The sequence below is a fragment of the Gopherus evgoodei genome, chromosome 14 (assembly GCF_007399415.2).
Source record: "Gopherus evgoodei ecotype Sinaloan lineage chromosome 14, rGopEvg1_v1.p, whole genome shotgun sequence".
Classification (NCBI taxonomy): Eukaryota; Metazoa; Chordata; order Testudines; family Testudinidae; genus Gopherus; species Gopherus evgoodei.
The window spans coordinates 31,582,479-31,599,689 of record NC_044335.1 but is presented as its reverse complement, the minus strand read 5'-3'; the positions used below and the strand labels follow the sequence as shown (position 1 = coordinate 31,599,689).

The window sequence follows — 17,211 nt, the reverse complement described above, 5'->3', positions numbered from 1 at the left end:
CTTGCATTTCCTTACCTTTAACAAGGCTTGGTGGATTTGATTTTTTTTTTTAATGTATATAATTTTAATGGATAGTATCGATATTTATTTTAAAGCATTTTTTATTTTTAATTATTTAAGTTTTCACATTTCTGGGAAATTACGGGCAGCTCAGCTAGTAAAGGAGTCAGGCAATAATTATTTAATTCTATATGTTGAGATTCAAAATGTTCAAGCTTTATAAAAGTTAAACCCAAATTGCCAACGTCACATGTCAAAATATACAAAGTAATATCCTTAAATCAACTTTAATAAGTTCCCAAATAGTATTTTTTCTTTCTTTCCCTAGCTGAACATTTTGATTAATATTGCTGGAAATATTTATTGTCTGTGTGTGTGTGCACAGTGAAATCGACACTTACCAATTAAAAATCAAATCCCTCCAAGCCTAGCTTTAACTAATTGTTATTGGGGTTTTGACCCAATAATAGCATGTTGCCTTTCCAAAGAATATAATGTTCTTGTCTCTGGGGTGCCCATGAGAATCCAGCAGACCTCTGCTTGGGAGCATGTTTAATTCTGTGGGCAAGTTTAATGATAGAAAAGTAAGGGAGTTGTCATTTTGATTGATAAAATCTACTGAATCATAATTTCGATCAGAGTCATAATATCTTCATGGGGGGAAGAAGCTGCTCCTCCCCCCAGCTCCAGGTGCTATGATTGGTGGACATTTTGCTAATCCAGTGTTGTTGGAAATAGGTCGAGTTGGGTATCATTCGAAAGCCCTTTCTCCTACTAACACAATGCTACTGAACGTGACAAACCTAGAACAATTATGTAGATATGTATTCAAGAACATGTTTAAAAATCAACTTTTAAAATTATTCTTTAACACAGACATGTCAGACATGCAATCTTCACAACGTTAAATTGTGGCCCTCAATTGACAAGGCTTTATCAGGCAATGCTCAGAACATGATCCCTGATTAATTTTTTGAATGTTACAGATGACTATAAATGGAAGGAGCACTTTATGCTGATTTGCCATCATAGGCCAAAAAAGTGATTTGATCTTATTGATTATCAGCTTGCTTTATTATACCAAAAGAGTTGTAATGAGACTTTGGTTAAGATGTCTGCATCCAGCCAGAAATTACTTGAATCTATCTATAATTGGTATACACATAGTTATGCAACATACATTACATAACACAATGAATTATAATCAAAAGAACTTATTACAAAATCCTTGTTTTTTACTTTTGGTCTTGATAATTTTCAGGCATCAATGGGGATACAGAGTACTGACTAGTAGCTAAATCTTTGGAAAATACCACAGTAGGGCAGTTGGTTAAGCTCAGTGGGCACCTCACTATAAGAAGTGCGCTCATAAACTGAATTTGGTAAGGTTGGAGAGAGAGTACATCAAGAAAATGTTGAAGATGCTGGGACAACTGCCAGCTGTTGGCAAGACTCACCTTATATTAGGTCCCAGGGCATGCATTGCAAAAAGAACACCTGCTTCTTTTGTTGTATAGAAGCACACACCTGAACACTTGTTGCCCTTTAAAAGTGATACCTAGATGTCATCTTTGAAAAACAGATGAATGTGTTTTGAAGCCCTTTTCGAAGGGGCACAGGACTTGCAAGACCGGTTCCACACATCCAGTGTACATTCTGCTCTTAATGACCTATTGCCACATGATGGGGAGCTGCAATACTGCAGAATGGATCAAGCAATTCAGTGAGGTTGAATCGGCAAATCAGCCAACTTTTGAGATAGTGCAGCAATATATGAACATGACTGAGTCTTTGCTACCCTTTATTTGATCTGTCAGGACTACTAATTGGAATTTGCACCTTGCAGCACTGGAAGACTTTGAAATTTTTTTTTTGCCAACTATTCTCCAATGGTTGCCTGGGGCTTCGCTGAAATAAGAGGTGTAGAAAAATCTGACCCTGACAATGGGGAGGAATTTTGAAAAGGAAATTGGGTTGTTAAAAGATCACTAGCTCCCTTCTGTGTGCTTGGTTCTGGCAAAGCCATAAAATGTGGAAACGTGGAAAACAGAGCATTAAAAGTTTTTTGGGAGGAAAGGGGAGTTGTGGGCATAACACAGCTTCCAAATGCCCTTTCCCAGTTTTTCCTGGCAACCTCAGAACTACATCACTTACTGTTTCACTCCAAAATCTGGGGTTGGAGTGCCTTCCCTGGAAATAACCATGCACCAGCTAGACTCATAAGATGCTGTCAATTGCCAAAAAGGGGCAATTTTAAAGCTACAGTTGAGCTTACTCGGACTGGCAACCCATTCACATATGACAGACAGGAGCTCATTAATATTTTGATGAAAGCAGTCTTCACTGATGAGACAGCTAAAGATGTCAGTTGAATAGATACTTTGGGTCATGACTTGTATGAAGCCTTCAAAACCCAAAGAATTATCGTAGGCTACAATCAAGAAAAACAGATTAAAGTTGTGCTTGAATGCGAAGAAGAAAATCAGAGTGAGGGTGGCAGGGACTATTACAGAGGTAACCACAGACAGGTCATTATTTTGCTAGTCTCCTGGTTGTGTCTAGAGCTGTGTGATGTTGATATGTGTGAGACTTTGGGAAAGTGTAAGTTCTCTGTGGTACCACAATTAGTGTTAGAATCTGATGGAATGCAATATATGTGCCAGGTGAAAAGCAAAATAATGCACATCTTGCATAGTCTTCCTAAGCTAACTACTGGTAATGTGACCAGTATTATGCTAGCAGAGGCCTTTCAGTGTAGCAGCCATACATGGTATGGCTGAGATACAAGCTCTTGACAAAGCAGAAACTCTTAACACCTGCCACGGTTTGGCTGAACACTTCATTATGAAGCTAGAGAGAAAATACTGGACCTATGACAAAGTCCACCTCATGTTTTGACATGTATGCAGAGGAGTCAATTAAAAATATTACCAGAAAGAAGAGACTTCATGGCATTGCACCTGTGCAATACAAAGTCATTGACTCCACGAACATGTTCAGTGTGACAGCAAAGAAGCTACTGCCTCATACTACATGGAGGACAAGTTAATCTCATACCTTGCAGGAAAAGCGCTCCTGCATACCAAGAATTGCTTGAAGAATTTTGTCATCACATGTCGTCATAAAGCTGCTGCCTCACACTGTTCAGTTGAGTTTCTTCATAGTTCCTGTAGGAGAGTGTAATGGTCCCTCACTCTCCTGCTTGGAGGGAGGCCACTCAGGCTGGTCATGTGTGGCCAGGACCAGAGTCTGTGAGACTGCCAAGAGCCCACAATAGGGCTGGGTGATGAATAGTCCCTGTCAGGCTTTAGCCTGGGTTTGGGTAGCTCAAAAACCCTTAAAAAGAGCCTATCCGGGCTGGCTTTAGCCTGGGTAGAGCTTAGGCAGCCAGCAAACAAACAGTCTACAGGTGAGCTGGGCCTGGACTTGAGTAGGCTCGGGGGGCCAGCAAGCACACCAGTCTTTCAGGACTACTGGTAAGGGAAGCTCCTCTTCAGAGCTAGAGCCTCCTGGCACAGTGGAGGGAGGAATTAGCCATCCCGGGATGGGTTGGCAGGGGGACGCAGGCCCACCCTACTCCACTGCATCCCAGTCCAGGGCTCTGGCAGGGGCAGGACTGGCTGCATCTGCGTTGGCAGGGATCCAGCTGCAACATGCTGACTGAGCCACACTGGACTCTGCAGTCGGGCTGCTCCCTGGGCTACTTCCTGCCTCTCTGGGGTTTGGTACCTGGCCTCTTCCGGTTTCTTGGGGTACATGGCGGCAGGCATTCTGGGCCAGTGCTTGTCGGCATCTGGGGATTGGCAACAGCCAGGCATAGATTCCTCCGGGGGACACGGCAGAACCGGCAGAGTGTCCTTCTCCTGCACAGGCTCCCCTCCAGCTGAGCCTCAGGGCTGGCCTTTTATACTTCCAGCCACACCCTGGTACTTCCAGTGAGGGGGGTGGGGTGATCTAGGCTCCGCCCTCCAAGGGGAATGTAATGGTCCCTCACTCTCCTGCTCGGAGGGAGGCCACTCAGCCTCACTGCAGAGGGTGACACTAAATTATCTTGTGTGCCATCAATGTCACAGAGAGATGCTACTAAACTCTGGATTTTTGCAGTGGACACAGGTGTTCTAGTGCTTCCTATGAGACGTTGGCCAAGCCTTCCTCAACATTGTTTTAAGCCCGATGCTGGGGAGCAGATCACTGTATATCCATCAGAGAGAGACTCCTATTGGTCAGACCATTAAAAGCTGCCACACTGCTAGGTTACTGCGCCCTTTCAGGATGTGACACTACTGAAAGATTGACTGGAAAAATCAAAATATCGTACTAGAAGGCATTTGATACAGCCTCCAAATACACACACTCACTCTGAAGGTGCATAGGATGGCTGAGACTTTCCCACTTAGAACATAAGAATGGCCATACTAGGACAGACCAATGATCCATCTAGCCTGGTATCTTGTTTCTGACATTGGCCAATGCCAGGTGCTCCAGAAGGAATGAACAGAAAAGGAAATCGAGTGATCCATTCCCTGTTCTCCACTTCCAACTTCAGGCAGTCAGAGACTAGGGACACCCAGAGCATGGAGTTGCATTCCTGACCAGCTTGGTTAATAGCTAGGTTCCTACCAAATTCACTATCCATTTTGGTCAATTTCACAGTCATAGGATTTTAAAAATTGTAAATGTCATGATTTCAGCTATTAAAATCTGAAATTTCACGTTGTTGTAATTGTAGAGATCCTGACCCAAAAAGGAATTTATTGGGGGTTTGCAAGGTTATTGTAGGGGACGTTTTGGTACTGTTACCCTTACTTCTGTGCTGCTGCTGGCAGTGGTGCTGCCTTCAGAGCTGGGCAGCTGGAGAGTGGTGGCAGCTGTCTGGGAGCCCAGCTCTGAAGGCAGAGCTGCTGCCAGCAGCAGCACAGAAGTAAAGATGGCCTGGTGTGATACTTCCACCCTTATGTCTGCAGGCACCAGCACAGAGCTGGGTCCTTAGTCAGCAGTCACCACTCTCTGGCTGCCCAGCTCTGAAGGCGGCAGTGCAGAAGTAAGGGTGACATGGTATGGTATTGCCACCCTTATTTCTGCATTGGTGCTGGTGGGTTACTGCCTTCAGAGCTGGATGCCCGGCCAACAGTTGTCACTCTCCAGCCACCCAGCTCTGAAGACAGCACAGAAGTAAGGGTGGCAATGCCTTATCTCCCCCCCACGCAAAATAACTTTGTGACCTCTCTGCAACTCCCTATGGGTCAGGACCCCCAATTTGAGAAACGCTGGTCTGGATTGTGAAATCTGTATAGTATAGGGTAAAAGCACACAAAAGACCAGATTTCATGGGGGGAGATAAGATTTCATGGTCTGTGACGTGTTTTTCATAGCCGTGAATTTCGGTAGGGCACTATTAATAGCCATTGATGGATCTATCCTCTGTGAACATATCTAGTTCTTTTTTGAACCCCATGATTGTTTTGGCCTTCACAATATCCTCTGGCAAAGAGTTCCACAGGTTTACTGTGTGTTATGTGAAGAAGTACTTCCTTTTGTTACTTTTAAACCTGCTGCCTATTAATTTCATTGGGTGACCCCTGGTTCTTTTGTTATGTGAAGGAGTAAATAACGTATCCTTATTCACACACTCTACCCCAATCACAATTTTATAGACCTCTATCATATCTCCCCTTAGTTGTCTCTTTTCCAAGCTAAACAGTCAGTCTTTCTAATCTCTCCTCATACAAAAGCTGCTCCATACCCTTAATCATTGTTGTCCTTCTCTGTACCTTTTCCAGTTCTAATATATCTTTTGTGAGATGGGATGACCAGAATTGCATGAAGTATTCAGATGTGGGCATACCATGGATTTATATAGTGGCATTATGATATTTTCTGTCTTATTGTCTGTCTATTTCGTAATGGTTCCTGACTTTCTGTTTTGCTTTTTTGACTGCCACTGCAGAGAGTGGATGTTTTCAGAGAACCATCCACAATGACTCTTTTTCTTGATTTGTAAAAGCTAAGTTAGACCCCATCATTTTATATGTAGAGTTGGGATTGTTTTCCAATATGCGTTACTTTGTATTTATTAATACTGCATTTCATCTACCATTTTGTTCTCCAGTCACTCAGTTTTGTGAGATCCCTTTGTAACTCTTCGCAGTCTGTTTTGGACATAACTAATAAAACTAGTGAGGTAACAAATGCACTAGAGGTGTTCATATGCCGAGTTTACCATTTGAAGACCAGCATTACAGCATTTGCAGAGCTACATTGGTGGATAGTTTTCCAAGAACTAGACAAACAGAGAAAAATTGCCACCAACAAAGAGTGCATTTATACCTGCCATGAAGAGGTCAGATTATCAAGCAACGGAATGTCTCTGGGATGATTGAGTACATCCAAATCTACCCGTCGCTATCAGGCATGGATGGGTCTTGGTGGATGGATTGATCACACCAGTAATATGTGAAATGCTATATGCTCCTGTACCGATCCTTTAGCTAATGAAATGCTTGTGTGCAAAGATGAGGTACTCACCACCCTACAAATGTTTGACCAGCAGTTTGCTTTGTATGGAGCTGTGCACATGTGGCACGGATGAGGATTAGTGTGATAACATGTCCATCAGTGGTGCTCTGGATAGAGACAATACTGACTATGAGCTTGATGAATAAATGTTTTCAGTCCTACATGTCAAGGATAACTTCTCTGAGATGACCAACAATCAATGCCTTTTTTATGTAAGCAATGCATCTCTCTGTTAAAGTATTATTTAAAAATCATTGGTTTTTTTTAAAATTCTCAAATATATATCTACATAATTGTTACTGTTGACAATTAAAATCACATTTTAAGAGGCAATGTGCATAAACTGCGTTGATTAGATACTTGTCTCTTTAAAAACAAAACATGCAGCAATAAGGAGAGATGAAGAAATGGGAAAACCCAGCTTAGCTCCAAATGCGCTTATAGCCTATTTATTCTTAAAGATTTGCTGCACAATGGAATATTTCTTCTATTTTACATTTGTATTATTCCTGTGAATTAATTTATTAATTTTGAGAATGATGCTGCCACTTAGGGTTTTTTGTTTTGGTATATAAAAAATTAACTTGATTTGAATATGGTAAAGAACAGAGTACAGCTCCTTATATCATAAAACTTTACTTGAGTCTTATGTCCAGGAGGCTGTACATCTATGACATGATTAACTATTTGTCAACATCTTTCATTTTATTCAGTGCAGGCTTTCTACATTATATTTCTTAGATATTAATTAATATCGCTGTTATCCTGAAGTCCATGTAAAATAACTATTATGTAAATCTGTCCCTTGTGAAATTTTGAGCTGTTGTTCCTTTTGGCCTGGAAAAGGTCTTAACTCTGAGCAAGAGAATTTACCTGGTATTCTCTACTGAAAAAAAGTTAAGCTAAAGATATTTTCCTAGGCAGTTTCTATCTGGTGCAGTGTGCATGCAAAGAGCTACTTTAACATCATTGATGGTACTGTTGGTTTCACGAGTAATAAATGTAGTAGTTTGTGACAGTGCCGTTCCTGTTTTCAGGGTGCTCTGTCTCTGAATGATACCTGATACATCAGTTCACTTGCCAAATACCAATGGTGTAATTCTGGCCTTGTTGAAGTCAATGGTAAATCTTCCATTGACTTCAATGGAGCCAAGATTTCAACCCATGTGTGCGAACTGAACCATGACAAGGATAGGGACAAGTCATACATGTTTAGACCTATTGTGCAGCGGAGCTCATAGTGGAGCTTGGAGCAATCCTACTGCTGTGTATGTAAGAGAGCAGTAGGATTGCTTAGAGAGCTCCAGTATGATACTGGAGAAAAGCCTGTTAAGCGTCTTTGGGTTAAGTTTAGAGGCAAGAGCAACAAGGGTGATGTTGTGGTGGGCATTTGCTGTAGACTACCTGTCATAAACAGATAGCTAAGGGTTAATGTCTCTTTCACCTGAAACACCTGACCAGAGAACCAATCAGGAAACCGGATTTTTTCAACTTTGGGTGGAGGGAAGTGGGTGTCTGAGTCTTTTGTCTGTCTGCCTGTTTCCTCTGAGCTTTGGAGAAGTAGTTCTATTTTCTAGTCTTCTGTTTCTAAGTGTAAGGACAAAGAGATCAGATAGTAAGTTCTATGGTTTCTTTTCTTTGGTATTTGCATGAATATAAGTGCTGGGTGCTTTGATTTGTATTCTTTTTGAATAAGGCTGTTATTCAATATTCTTTTAAGCAATTGACCCTGTGTTGTATCATCTTAATACAGAGAGAACATTTGTATTTTTTCTTTCTTTTTTATATAAAGTTTTCTTTTAAGACCTGTTGGAGTTTTTCTTTACTTCAGGGAAATTAAGTCTGTACTCACCAGGGAATTGGTGGGAGGAAGAAATCAGGGAAAGCTGTGTGTTGGATTGCTAGCCTGATTTTGCATTTCCTCTGGGTGAAGAGGAAAGTGCTTTTGTTCCAGGATTGGGAACGGAGAGGGGGACTCACTCTGCGTAGTTTCACAGAGCTTGTGTCTGTGTATCTCTCCAGGAGCACCTGGAGGGGGGAAGGGAATCAGGATTATTTCCCTTTGTTGTGAGACTCAAGGGATTTGGGTCTTGTGGTCCCCAGGGAAGGTTTTTCAGGGGGACCAGAGTGCCCCAAAACACTCTAATTTTTTGGGTGGTGGCAGCAGTACCAGGTCCAAGCTGGTAACTAAGCTTGGAGGTTTCATGCTAACCCCCAAATTTTGGACGCTAAGGTCCAGAATCTGGGAATAAGGTTATAACATGGTGTGCAGCGGCGGGATATAGACAGAATCCAGAAGCCAGTAGGAATATTATATTTTTCTTTGCTAAGGGCTTTTTAGCAGAGAGAAACAGTTTGGTTTTAAAAGGGAACCAGAGAGAATTTTTTTTTTTTCTGCTCTCTCTAGCAGTTTGTGGTTTGCATATTAAGCGAGAAGACTGTTAAGGGTCTTTTGTCATGCAATAGCCCTCCCATTAGGTGGCAAGTACCAGCACTTATATGCATGCAAATTAAGTGGTTTTTCTGGTTTCCCTTAATTGAACATTAGCTAGAGAGAGAAAAGGAAAAAAGCACTGTTGCTAGGCAGACTTCAGGAGGCAACAGAGAGCCTGCAGTTCAGAAGATAAACATCGGAGGGCACCCCAACACAAGAAAACAGGAACCATGACTTCTAAGGCAAGGATTGACGCCGAAGAACAAATCAAAGACGCTGAACACAGGCGACAGATGGAGATGAAAGAAAAGGAAGAAAGCCTCAAACTGGCAGCCTTCCAAAGAGAACAGGCAGCCCAAGAGGCAGCACACAAAAGAAAACTAGAAGAAGAAGAGGTGGCCCACCGCCGAGAAATGGAAAAGCACCAAAAAGAAATGGAAAAGCACCAAAAAGAAATGGAAAAACAACAAAAAGAGAATGAAGAGAAGGAAAAACAGAGAAAACATGAACTGGAGATGGCAAAAGCTGGGCTGCAGGTGCCAGCCAACCCTAACAACCCGGCGCCAATTATTGCTCCCCAGCACAGGAAATTTCCCACCTACAAGGCAGGTGATGACACCGAGGCCTTCTTGGAAAATTTTGAAAGAGCCTGTCTTGGGTACAGCATCCCCGAAGACCAGTACATGGTAGAATTAAGGCCATACCTCAGTGGACCTTTAGCAGAGGTGGCAGCTGAAATGCCCAAGCCGCAAATGAATGACTATAAACTTTTTCAAACCAAGGCCAGATACAGGATGGGGATAACCCCAGATCATGCCCGTCGGCGCTTCAGAACCCAAAAATGGAAACCAGAGGTGTCATTTCCCAAACACGCCTACTACATTGCAAAAAACTATGAGGCCTGGTTAACAGGAAACAACATTCAAACCTTGGAAGAAGTGAACCTCCTCATACAAATGGAGCAGTTCTTGGATGGTGTTCCTGAAGACATCACACGGTACATACAAGATAAAAATCCCAAAACTATCGCTGAGGCGGGGGAGATTGGAGCCAATGGATGGAACTGGCAGAAAGCAAAAAAGCTACTGTCAAGGGGAACGATTACCCCAGGGGGCACACAGACCATAAACCCTACAACCGAGGACAGCCAAAGACCCTCCATACCACCCAAGTAAAGCCACAGATACCCTACTCTTCAACCTCACCAGTCTCCAGTAACTCCCCTCGGCCCAGTGAACCATCAGATGGAAGATGCTTTAAGTGTAATGAACCGGGACATATCAAGGCCAACTGTCCCAAGAACACCCTGCGAGTGCAATTCATTACACCACCATCACACCAAAGATCCCCAGGCCCGGATGCCTCTCAAATACCCTTGGAGCGAAGGGAAAACTTGAGAGTGGGCGGAAAGAAGGTTACTGCGTGGAGAGACACGGGGGCACAAGTGTCAGCTATCCACCAATCCTTCGTTGACCCCAAATTCATCAACCCAAAGGCCAAAGTTACAATTTACCCCTTCATGTCACAAGCTGTAGACTTGCCTACAGCTGAACTGCCTGTCCAGTACAAAGGCTGGTCAGGAATGTGGACTTTTGCAGTCTATGACAATTATCCTATCCCCATGCTACTGGGGGAAGACTTGGCCAACCAGGTGAGGCGGGCCAAGAGAGTGGGAATGGTTACCCGTAGCCAAACCAGGCAAGCTTCCAGACCCATTCCTGTTCCTGAGCCGTCCACAGAGGCCCCGTCTGTGTTACCAGAGACCCAGACAGAGGTAGTGGACCCGGATTCCATGCCTACCACTGAAACAGCCACAGCATCTCCAGTCCCAGGCCCGGAACTGGAACAGCAACCAGCACCAGCAAGTGCAACCACATCTTCAAACTCAACGCCGGAGGGCGCCAGCGAGCCAGAACTGGCAGAAGCACACGACAGCCATACCCAAAAGGCTCAGCCAGAGCCTGAAATACCCTCAGGTGCACCAGCGGAGAGCGGTTCACCAGCAACGGAAACAACCCCATCACCTACATCGCTTCCAGAGGGACCAAGCCCAAGTCCACAGTCTGAGGAAGAACTGGTGACCCCAGCCTCAAGGGAACAGTTCCAGGCTGAGCAGGAAGCAGATGACAGCCTTCAGAAAGCGTGGGCGGCGGCTCGGAGCACCCCACCGCCTCTCAGCTCTTCTAATCGATCCCGGTTTGTTATAGACCAAGGACTTTTATACAAGGAAATTCTTTCTGGTGGACACCGGGAAGAATGGCAGCCGCAAAAACAGTTGGTGGTTCCAACTAAGTACCGGGGGAAGCTCTTAAGCTTAGCCCATGATCATCCCAGTGGCCATGCTGGGGTGAACAGAACCAAGGACCGGTTGGGGAAGTCCTTCCACTGGGAGGGGATGGGCAAGGACGTTGCCAAGTATGTCCGGTCTTGTGAGGTATGCCAAAGAGTGGGAAAGCCTCAAGACCAGGTCAAGGCCCCTCTCCAGCCACTCCCCATAATTGAGGTCCCATTTCAGCGAGTAGCTGTGGATATTCTGGGCCCTTTCCCAAAAAAGACGCCCAGAGGAAAGCAGTACGTACTGACTTTAGTGGACTTTGCTACCCGATGGCCAGAAGCAGTAGCTCTAGGCAACACCAGGGCTAACACTGTGTGCCTGGCCCTAACAGACATCTTTGCCAGGGTAGGTTGGCCCTCTGACATCCTTACAGATTCAGGGTCTAACTTCCTGGCAGGGACCATGGAAAAACTGTGGGAAACTCATGGGGTGAATCACTTGGTTGCCACCCCGTACCACCATCAAACCAATGGCCTGGTGGAAAGGTTCAATGGAACTTTGGGGGCCATGATAAGAAATTCATCAACGAATTCTCCAATAATTGGGACCTAGTGTTGCAGCAGTTGCTGTTTGCCTACAGGGCTGTACCACATCCCAGTTTAGGGTTTTCACCATTTGAACTTGTGTATGGTCACGAGGTTAAGGGGCCATTACAGTTGGTGAAGCAGCAATGGGAGGGGTTTACGCCTTCTCCAGGAACTAACATTCTGGACTTTGTAAGCAACCTACAAAGCACCTCCGACACTCTTTAGCCCTTGCTAGAGAGAACCTAAAGGATGCTCAAGAAGAGCAAAAGGCCTGGTATGACAGACATGCCAGAGAACGTTCCTTCAAGGTAGGAGACCAGGTTATGGTCTTGAAGGCGCAACAGGCCCATAAGATGGAAGCATCATGGGAAGGGCCATTCACGGTCCAAGAGCGCCTGGGAGCTGTGAACTACCTCATAGCATTTCCCAATTCCTCACTAAAGCCTAAAGTGTACCATGTTAATTCTCTCAAGCCTTTCTATTCCAGAGACTTACAGGTTTGTCAGTTTACAGTCCAGGGAGATGATGCTGAGTGGCCTGACGGTGTCTACTACGACGGGAAAAAAGACGGTGGCGTGGAAGAGGTGAACCTCTCAACCACCCTGGAACGTCTGCAGCGGCAACAAATCAAGGAGCTGTGCACTAGCTTCGCCCCATTGTTCTCAGCCACCCCAGGACGGACTGAACGGGCATACCACTCCATTGATACAGGTAATGCTCACCCAATTAGAACCCCACCCTACCGGGTGTCTCCTCATGCCCAAGCTGCTATAGAACGGGAGATCCAGAACATGCTACAAATGGGTATAATCCGCCCATCTACCAGTGCATGGGCATCTCCAGTGGTTCTGGTACCCAAACCAGATGGGGAAATACGCTTTTGCGTGGACTACCGTAAGCTAAATGCTGTAACTCGTCCGGACAACTATCCAATGCCACGTACCGATGAGTTATTGGAAAAGTTGGGACGTGCCCAGTTCATCTCTACAATAGACTTAACCAAGGGGTACTGGCAAGTACCGCTAGATGAACCTGCCAAGGAGAGGTCAGCATTCGTCACCCATGCAGGGGTGTATGAATTCAATGTCCTTCCTTTCGGCCTTCGAAATGCACCCGCCACCTTCCAGAGGCTGGTAGATGGTCTACTAGCTGGACTGGGAGAATTTGCAGTTGCCTACCTCGATGATGTGGCCATTTTTTCAGACTCCTGGCCCGAACACCTACTCCACCTGGAAAAGGTCTTTGAGCGCATCAGGCAGGCAGGACTAACTGTTAAGGCCAAAAAGTGTCAAATAGGCCAAAACAAAGTAACTTACCTGGGGCACCAGGTGGGTCGAGGAACCATAAACCCCCTACAGGCCAAGGTGGATGCTATCCAAAAGTGGCCTGTCCCAAGGTCAAAGAAACAGGTCCAATCCTTCTTAGGCTTGGCCGGATACTACAGGCGATTTGTACCACACTACAGCCAAATCGCTGCCCCATTAACCGACCTAACCAAAAAGACCCAGCCAAATGCCGTTAAGTGGACTAATGAGTGTCAAGAGGCCTTTACCCAGCTTAAGGCGATGCTCATGTCTGACCCTGTGCTCAGGGCTCCGGACTTTGACAAGCCATTCCTAGTAACCACGGATGCATCTGAGCGTGGTATAGGAGCAGTACTCATGCAGAAAGCAACAGATCACAACTTCCATCCTGTCGTGTTTCTCAGCAAGAAACTGTCTGAGAGGGAAAGTCACTGGTCAGTCAGTGAAAAGGAATGCTATGCCATTGTGTACGCCCTGGAAAAGCTACGCCCATATGTTTGGGGGACGGCGGTTCCAACTACAAACTGACCATGCTGCCCTAAAGTGGCTTCATACTGCCAAGGGGAACAACAAGAAACTTCTTCGTTGGAGTTTAGCTCTCCAAGATTTTGATTTTGAAATTCAACACATCACAGGAGCTTCTAACAAAGTTGCTGATGCACTCTCCCGTGAGAGTTTCCCAAAATCCAGTAGTTAAAAGTGTTCTTAAAATGTAAAGTCTGTTAGTTATATACTTAGTAGTATATGTAAAGGTGCATGTGTTGTATTAATCTGTTTATTTTCAAGTTCTAGAAGGAAATTGCCGCCAGTGAGCTTCCCCACTGTCTGCAATTTGGGGGGCGTGTCATAAACAGATAGCTAAGGGTTAATGTCTCTTTCACCTGAAACACCTGACCAGAGAACCAATCAGGAAACCGGATTTTTTCAACTTTGGGTGGAGGGAAGTGGGTGTCTGAGTCTTTTGTCTGTCTGCCTGTTTCCTCTGAGCTTTGGAGAAGTAGTTCTATTTTCTAGTCTTCTGTTTCTAAGTGTAAGGACAAAGAGATCAGATAGTAAGTTCTATGGTTTCTTTTCTTTGGTATTTGCATGAATATAAGTGCTGGGTGCTTTGATTTGTATTCTTTTTGAATAAGGCTGTTTATTCAATATTCTTTTAAGCAATTGACCCTGTGTTGTATCATCTTAATACAGAGAGAACATTTGTATTTTTTCTTTCTTTTTTATATAAAGTTTTCTTTTAAGACCTGTTGGAGTTTTTCTTTACTTCAGGGAAATTAAGTCTGTACTCACCAGGGAATTGGTGGGAGGAAGAAATCAGGGGAAAGCTGTGTGTTGGATTGCTAGCCTGATTTTGCATTTCCTCTGGGTGAAGAGGAAAGTGCTTTTGTTCCAGGATTGGGAACGGAGAGGGGGACTCACTCTGCGTAGTTTCACAGAGCTTGTGTCTGTGTATCTCTCCAGGAGCACCTGGAGGGGGGAAGGGAATCAGGATTATTTCCCTTTGTTGTGAGACTCAAGGGATTTGGGTCTTGTGGTCCCCAGGGAAGGTTTTTCAGGGGGACCAGAGTGCCCCAAAACACTCTAATTTTTTGGGTGGTGGCAGCAATACCAGGTCCAAGCTGGTAACTAAGCTTGGAGGTTTTCATGCTAACCCCCAAATTTTGGACGCTAAGGTCCAGAATCTGGGAATAAGGTTATAACACTACCAGACCAGGAGGATGAGGTAGATGAGGCTTTCTTTGGACAACTAACAGAAGTTTCCAGATCACAGGCCCTGGTTTTTATGGGGACTTCAATCACTCTGACAGCTGCTGGGAGAGTAATACAACAGTGCACAGACAATCCAGGAAGTTTTTGGAGAGTGTTGGGGACAACTTCCTGGTGCAATTGCTGGAGTAACCAACTAGGGTCCGTGGTCCTCTTGACCTGCTGCTCACAAATGGGGAAGAATTGGTAGGAGAAGTAGACGTGGGTGACAACCTGGGCAGCAGTGATCATGAGATGGTAGAGTTCAGGATCCTGACAAAAGGAAGAAAGGAGAGCAGCAGAATACAGACCCTGGACTTCAGAAAAGCAGACTTTGACTCTCTCAGGGAACTGATGGGCAGGATCCCCTAGGAGGCTAATATGAGAGGGAAAGGAATCCAGGAGAGCTGGCTGTATTTTAAAGAAGCCTTATTGAGGGCGCAGAAAGAATCCATCCTGATGTGCAAAAAGAATAGCAAATATGGTAGACAGCCATCTTGGCTTAACAAATCTTCGGTGAGATTAAACACAAAAAGGAAGCTTACAAGAAGTGGAAACTTGGACAGATGACTAGGGAGGAGTATAAAAATATTGCTGGAGTATGCAGGGATGTAATCAGGAAGGCCAAGGCACAATTGGAGTTGCAGCTAGCAAGGGATGTGAAGAGTAACAAGAGAGGTTTCTGCGGGTATGTTAGCAACAAGAAGGTGGTCAGGGAAAGTGTGGGACCCTTACTGAATGGGCGGGGGGCAACCTAGTGACAGATGATCTGGAAAAAGCTGAAGTACTCAGTGGTTTTTTTTGCCTCAGTCTTCACAGACAAGGTCAGCTCCCAGACTGCTGCACTGGGCAGCACAGTGGGGGGAGGAGGTGAGTAGCCTTCAATGGTGAAAGAACAGGTTAAGGACTATTTAGAAAAGCTAGACATGCACACGTCCATGGGGTCAGATGCAGTGCATCTGAGAGAGTTGGCTGATATGATTGCAGAGCCATTGGCCATTATCTCTGAAAACTTGTGGCAATCGGGGGATGTCCTGGGTGACTGGAAAAAGGCAAAAATAGTGCCCATCTTTAAACAAGGGAAGAAGGAGAATCCGGGGAACTACAGGTCAGTCAGCCTCACCTCAGTCCTTGGAAAAATCATGGAGTGGGTCCTCAGGGAATCCATTTTGAAGCACTTGGAAGAGAGGAAAATGATCAGAACAGTCAATATGGATTTGCCAAGGGCAAGTCATTCCTGACCAACCTGATTGCCTTCTATGATGAGATAACTGGCTCTGTGGATATGGGGAAAGCAGTGAACATGATATGCCTTGACTTTAGCAAAACTTTTAATACAGTCTCCCACAGTATTCTTTTCAGCAAGTTAAAGAAGTATGGATTAGATGAATGGACTTTAAGGTGGATAGAAAGCTGGCTAGACCGTCGGGCTCAGTGGGTAATGATCAACAGCTCCATGTCTAGTTGACAGCCAGTGTCAGCGGAGTGTCCCAAGGGTCACTCCTGGGGCCCTTTTTTGTTCATCATCTTCATTAATGATCTGGATGATCGGATGGATTGCACCCTCAGCAAGTTTTGTGGATGACGCTAAGCTGGGAGGAGAAATAGATGCACTGGAGAGTAGGGATAGGGTCCAGAGTGACCTAAACAAATTGGAGGATTGGGCCAAAAGAAATCTGATGAAGTTGTGGCACATGACTTAGGAGGAGAGGCTGAGGGAACTGGGCTTATTTAGTCTGCAAAAGAGAAGAGTGAGGGGGGATTTGATAGCAGACTTCAACTACATGAAGGGGAGTTCCAAAGAGGATGGAGCTCGGCTGTTCTCAGTGGTGCCAGATGACAGAACAAAGAGCAATGTTCTCAAATTGCAGTAGGGGAAGTCTAGGTTGGATATTAGGAAAAACTGTTTCACTGGGAAGGTGGTAAAGCAATGGAATGGGTTACCTAGGGAGGTGGTGGGATCTCCATCCTTAAAGGTTTTTAAGGCCCGGCTTGACAAAGCCCTGGGTGGGATGATTTCGTTGGTCCTGCTTTGAGCAGGGAGGTCTCTTCCAACCCTAACCTTCTATGAGAGTATGTGGCACAGGGTAAAGAAGAGAGCACATTTTGCTAAAAAGGTGGTGACATTTAATGGAAAATGCAGTGAATTTCCTTGCTGTACATATTGCTCCTAAACTACCATTCAGAAGCACAAGTTATCTCTTCAAAGGGCTAAGAGCAGATTCTCAATCATGGGTTCCCTTGTTTGGGTCCAGGTTTTTGCATGGCTTTGACTTTGCCAAAGGGCTTAAACTCCTTGTTACCAAATCTCTCAATTTGAAATGTAGTGTATATCTGTGTATTTACTCA

The 17,211-nt window shown here is 44.8% G+C and overlaps 1 protein-coding gene across 1 annotated transcript in view; it reads left to right on the top strand.

The window, feature by feature from the left end:
- Positions 1 to 17,211, top strand: part of RALGAPB (Ral GTPase activating protein non-catalytic beta subunit) — a 133,411-nt gene that overhangs the window by 59,344 nt on the left and 56,856 nt on the right.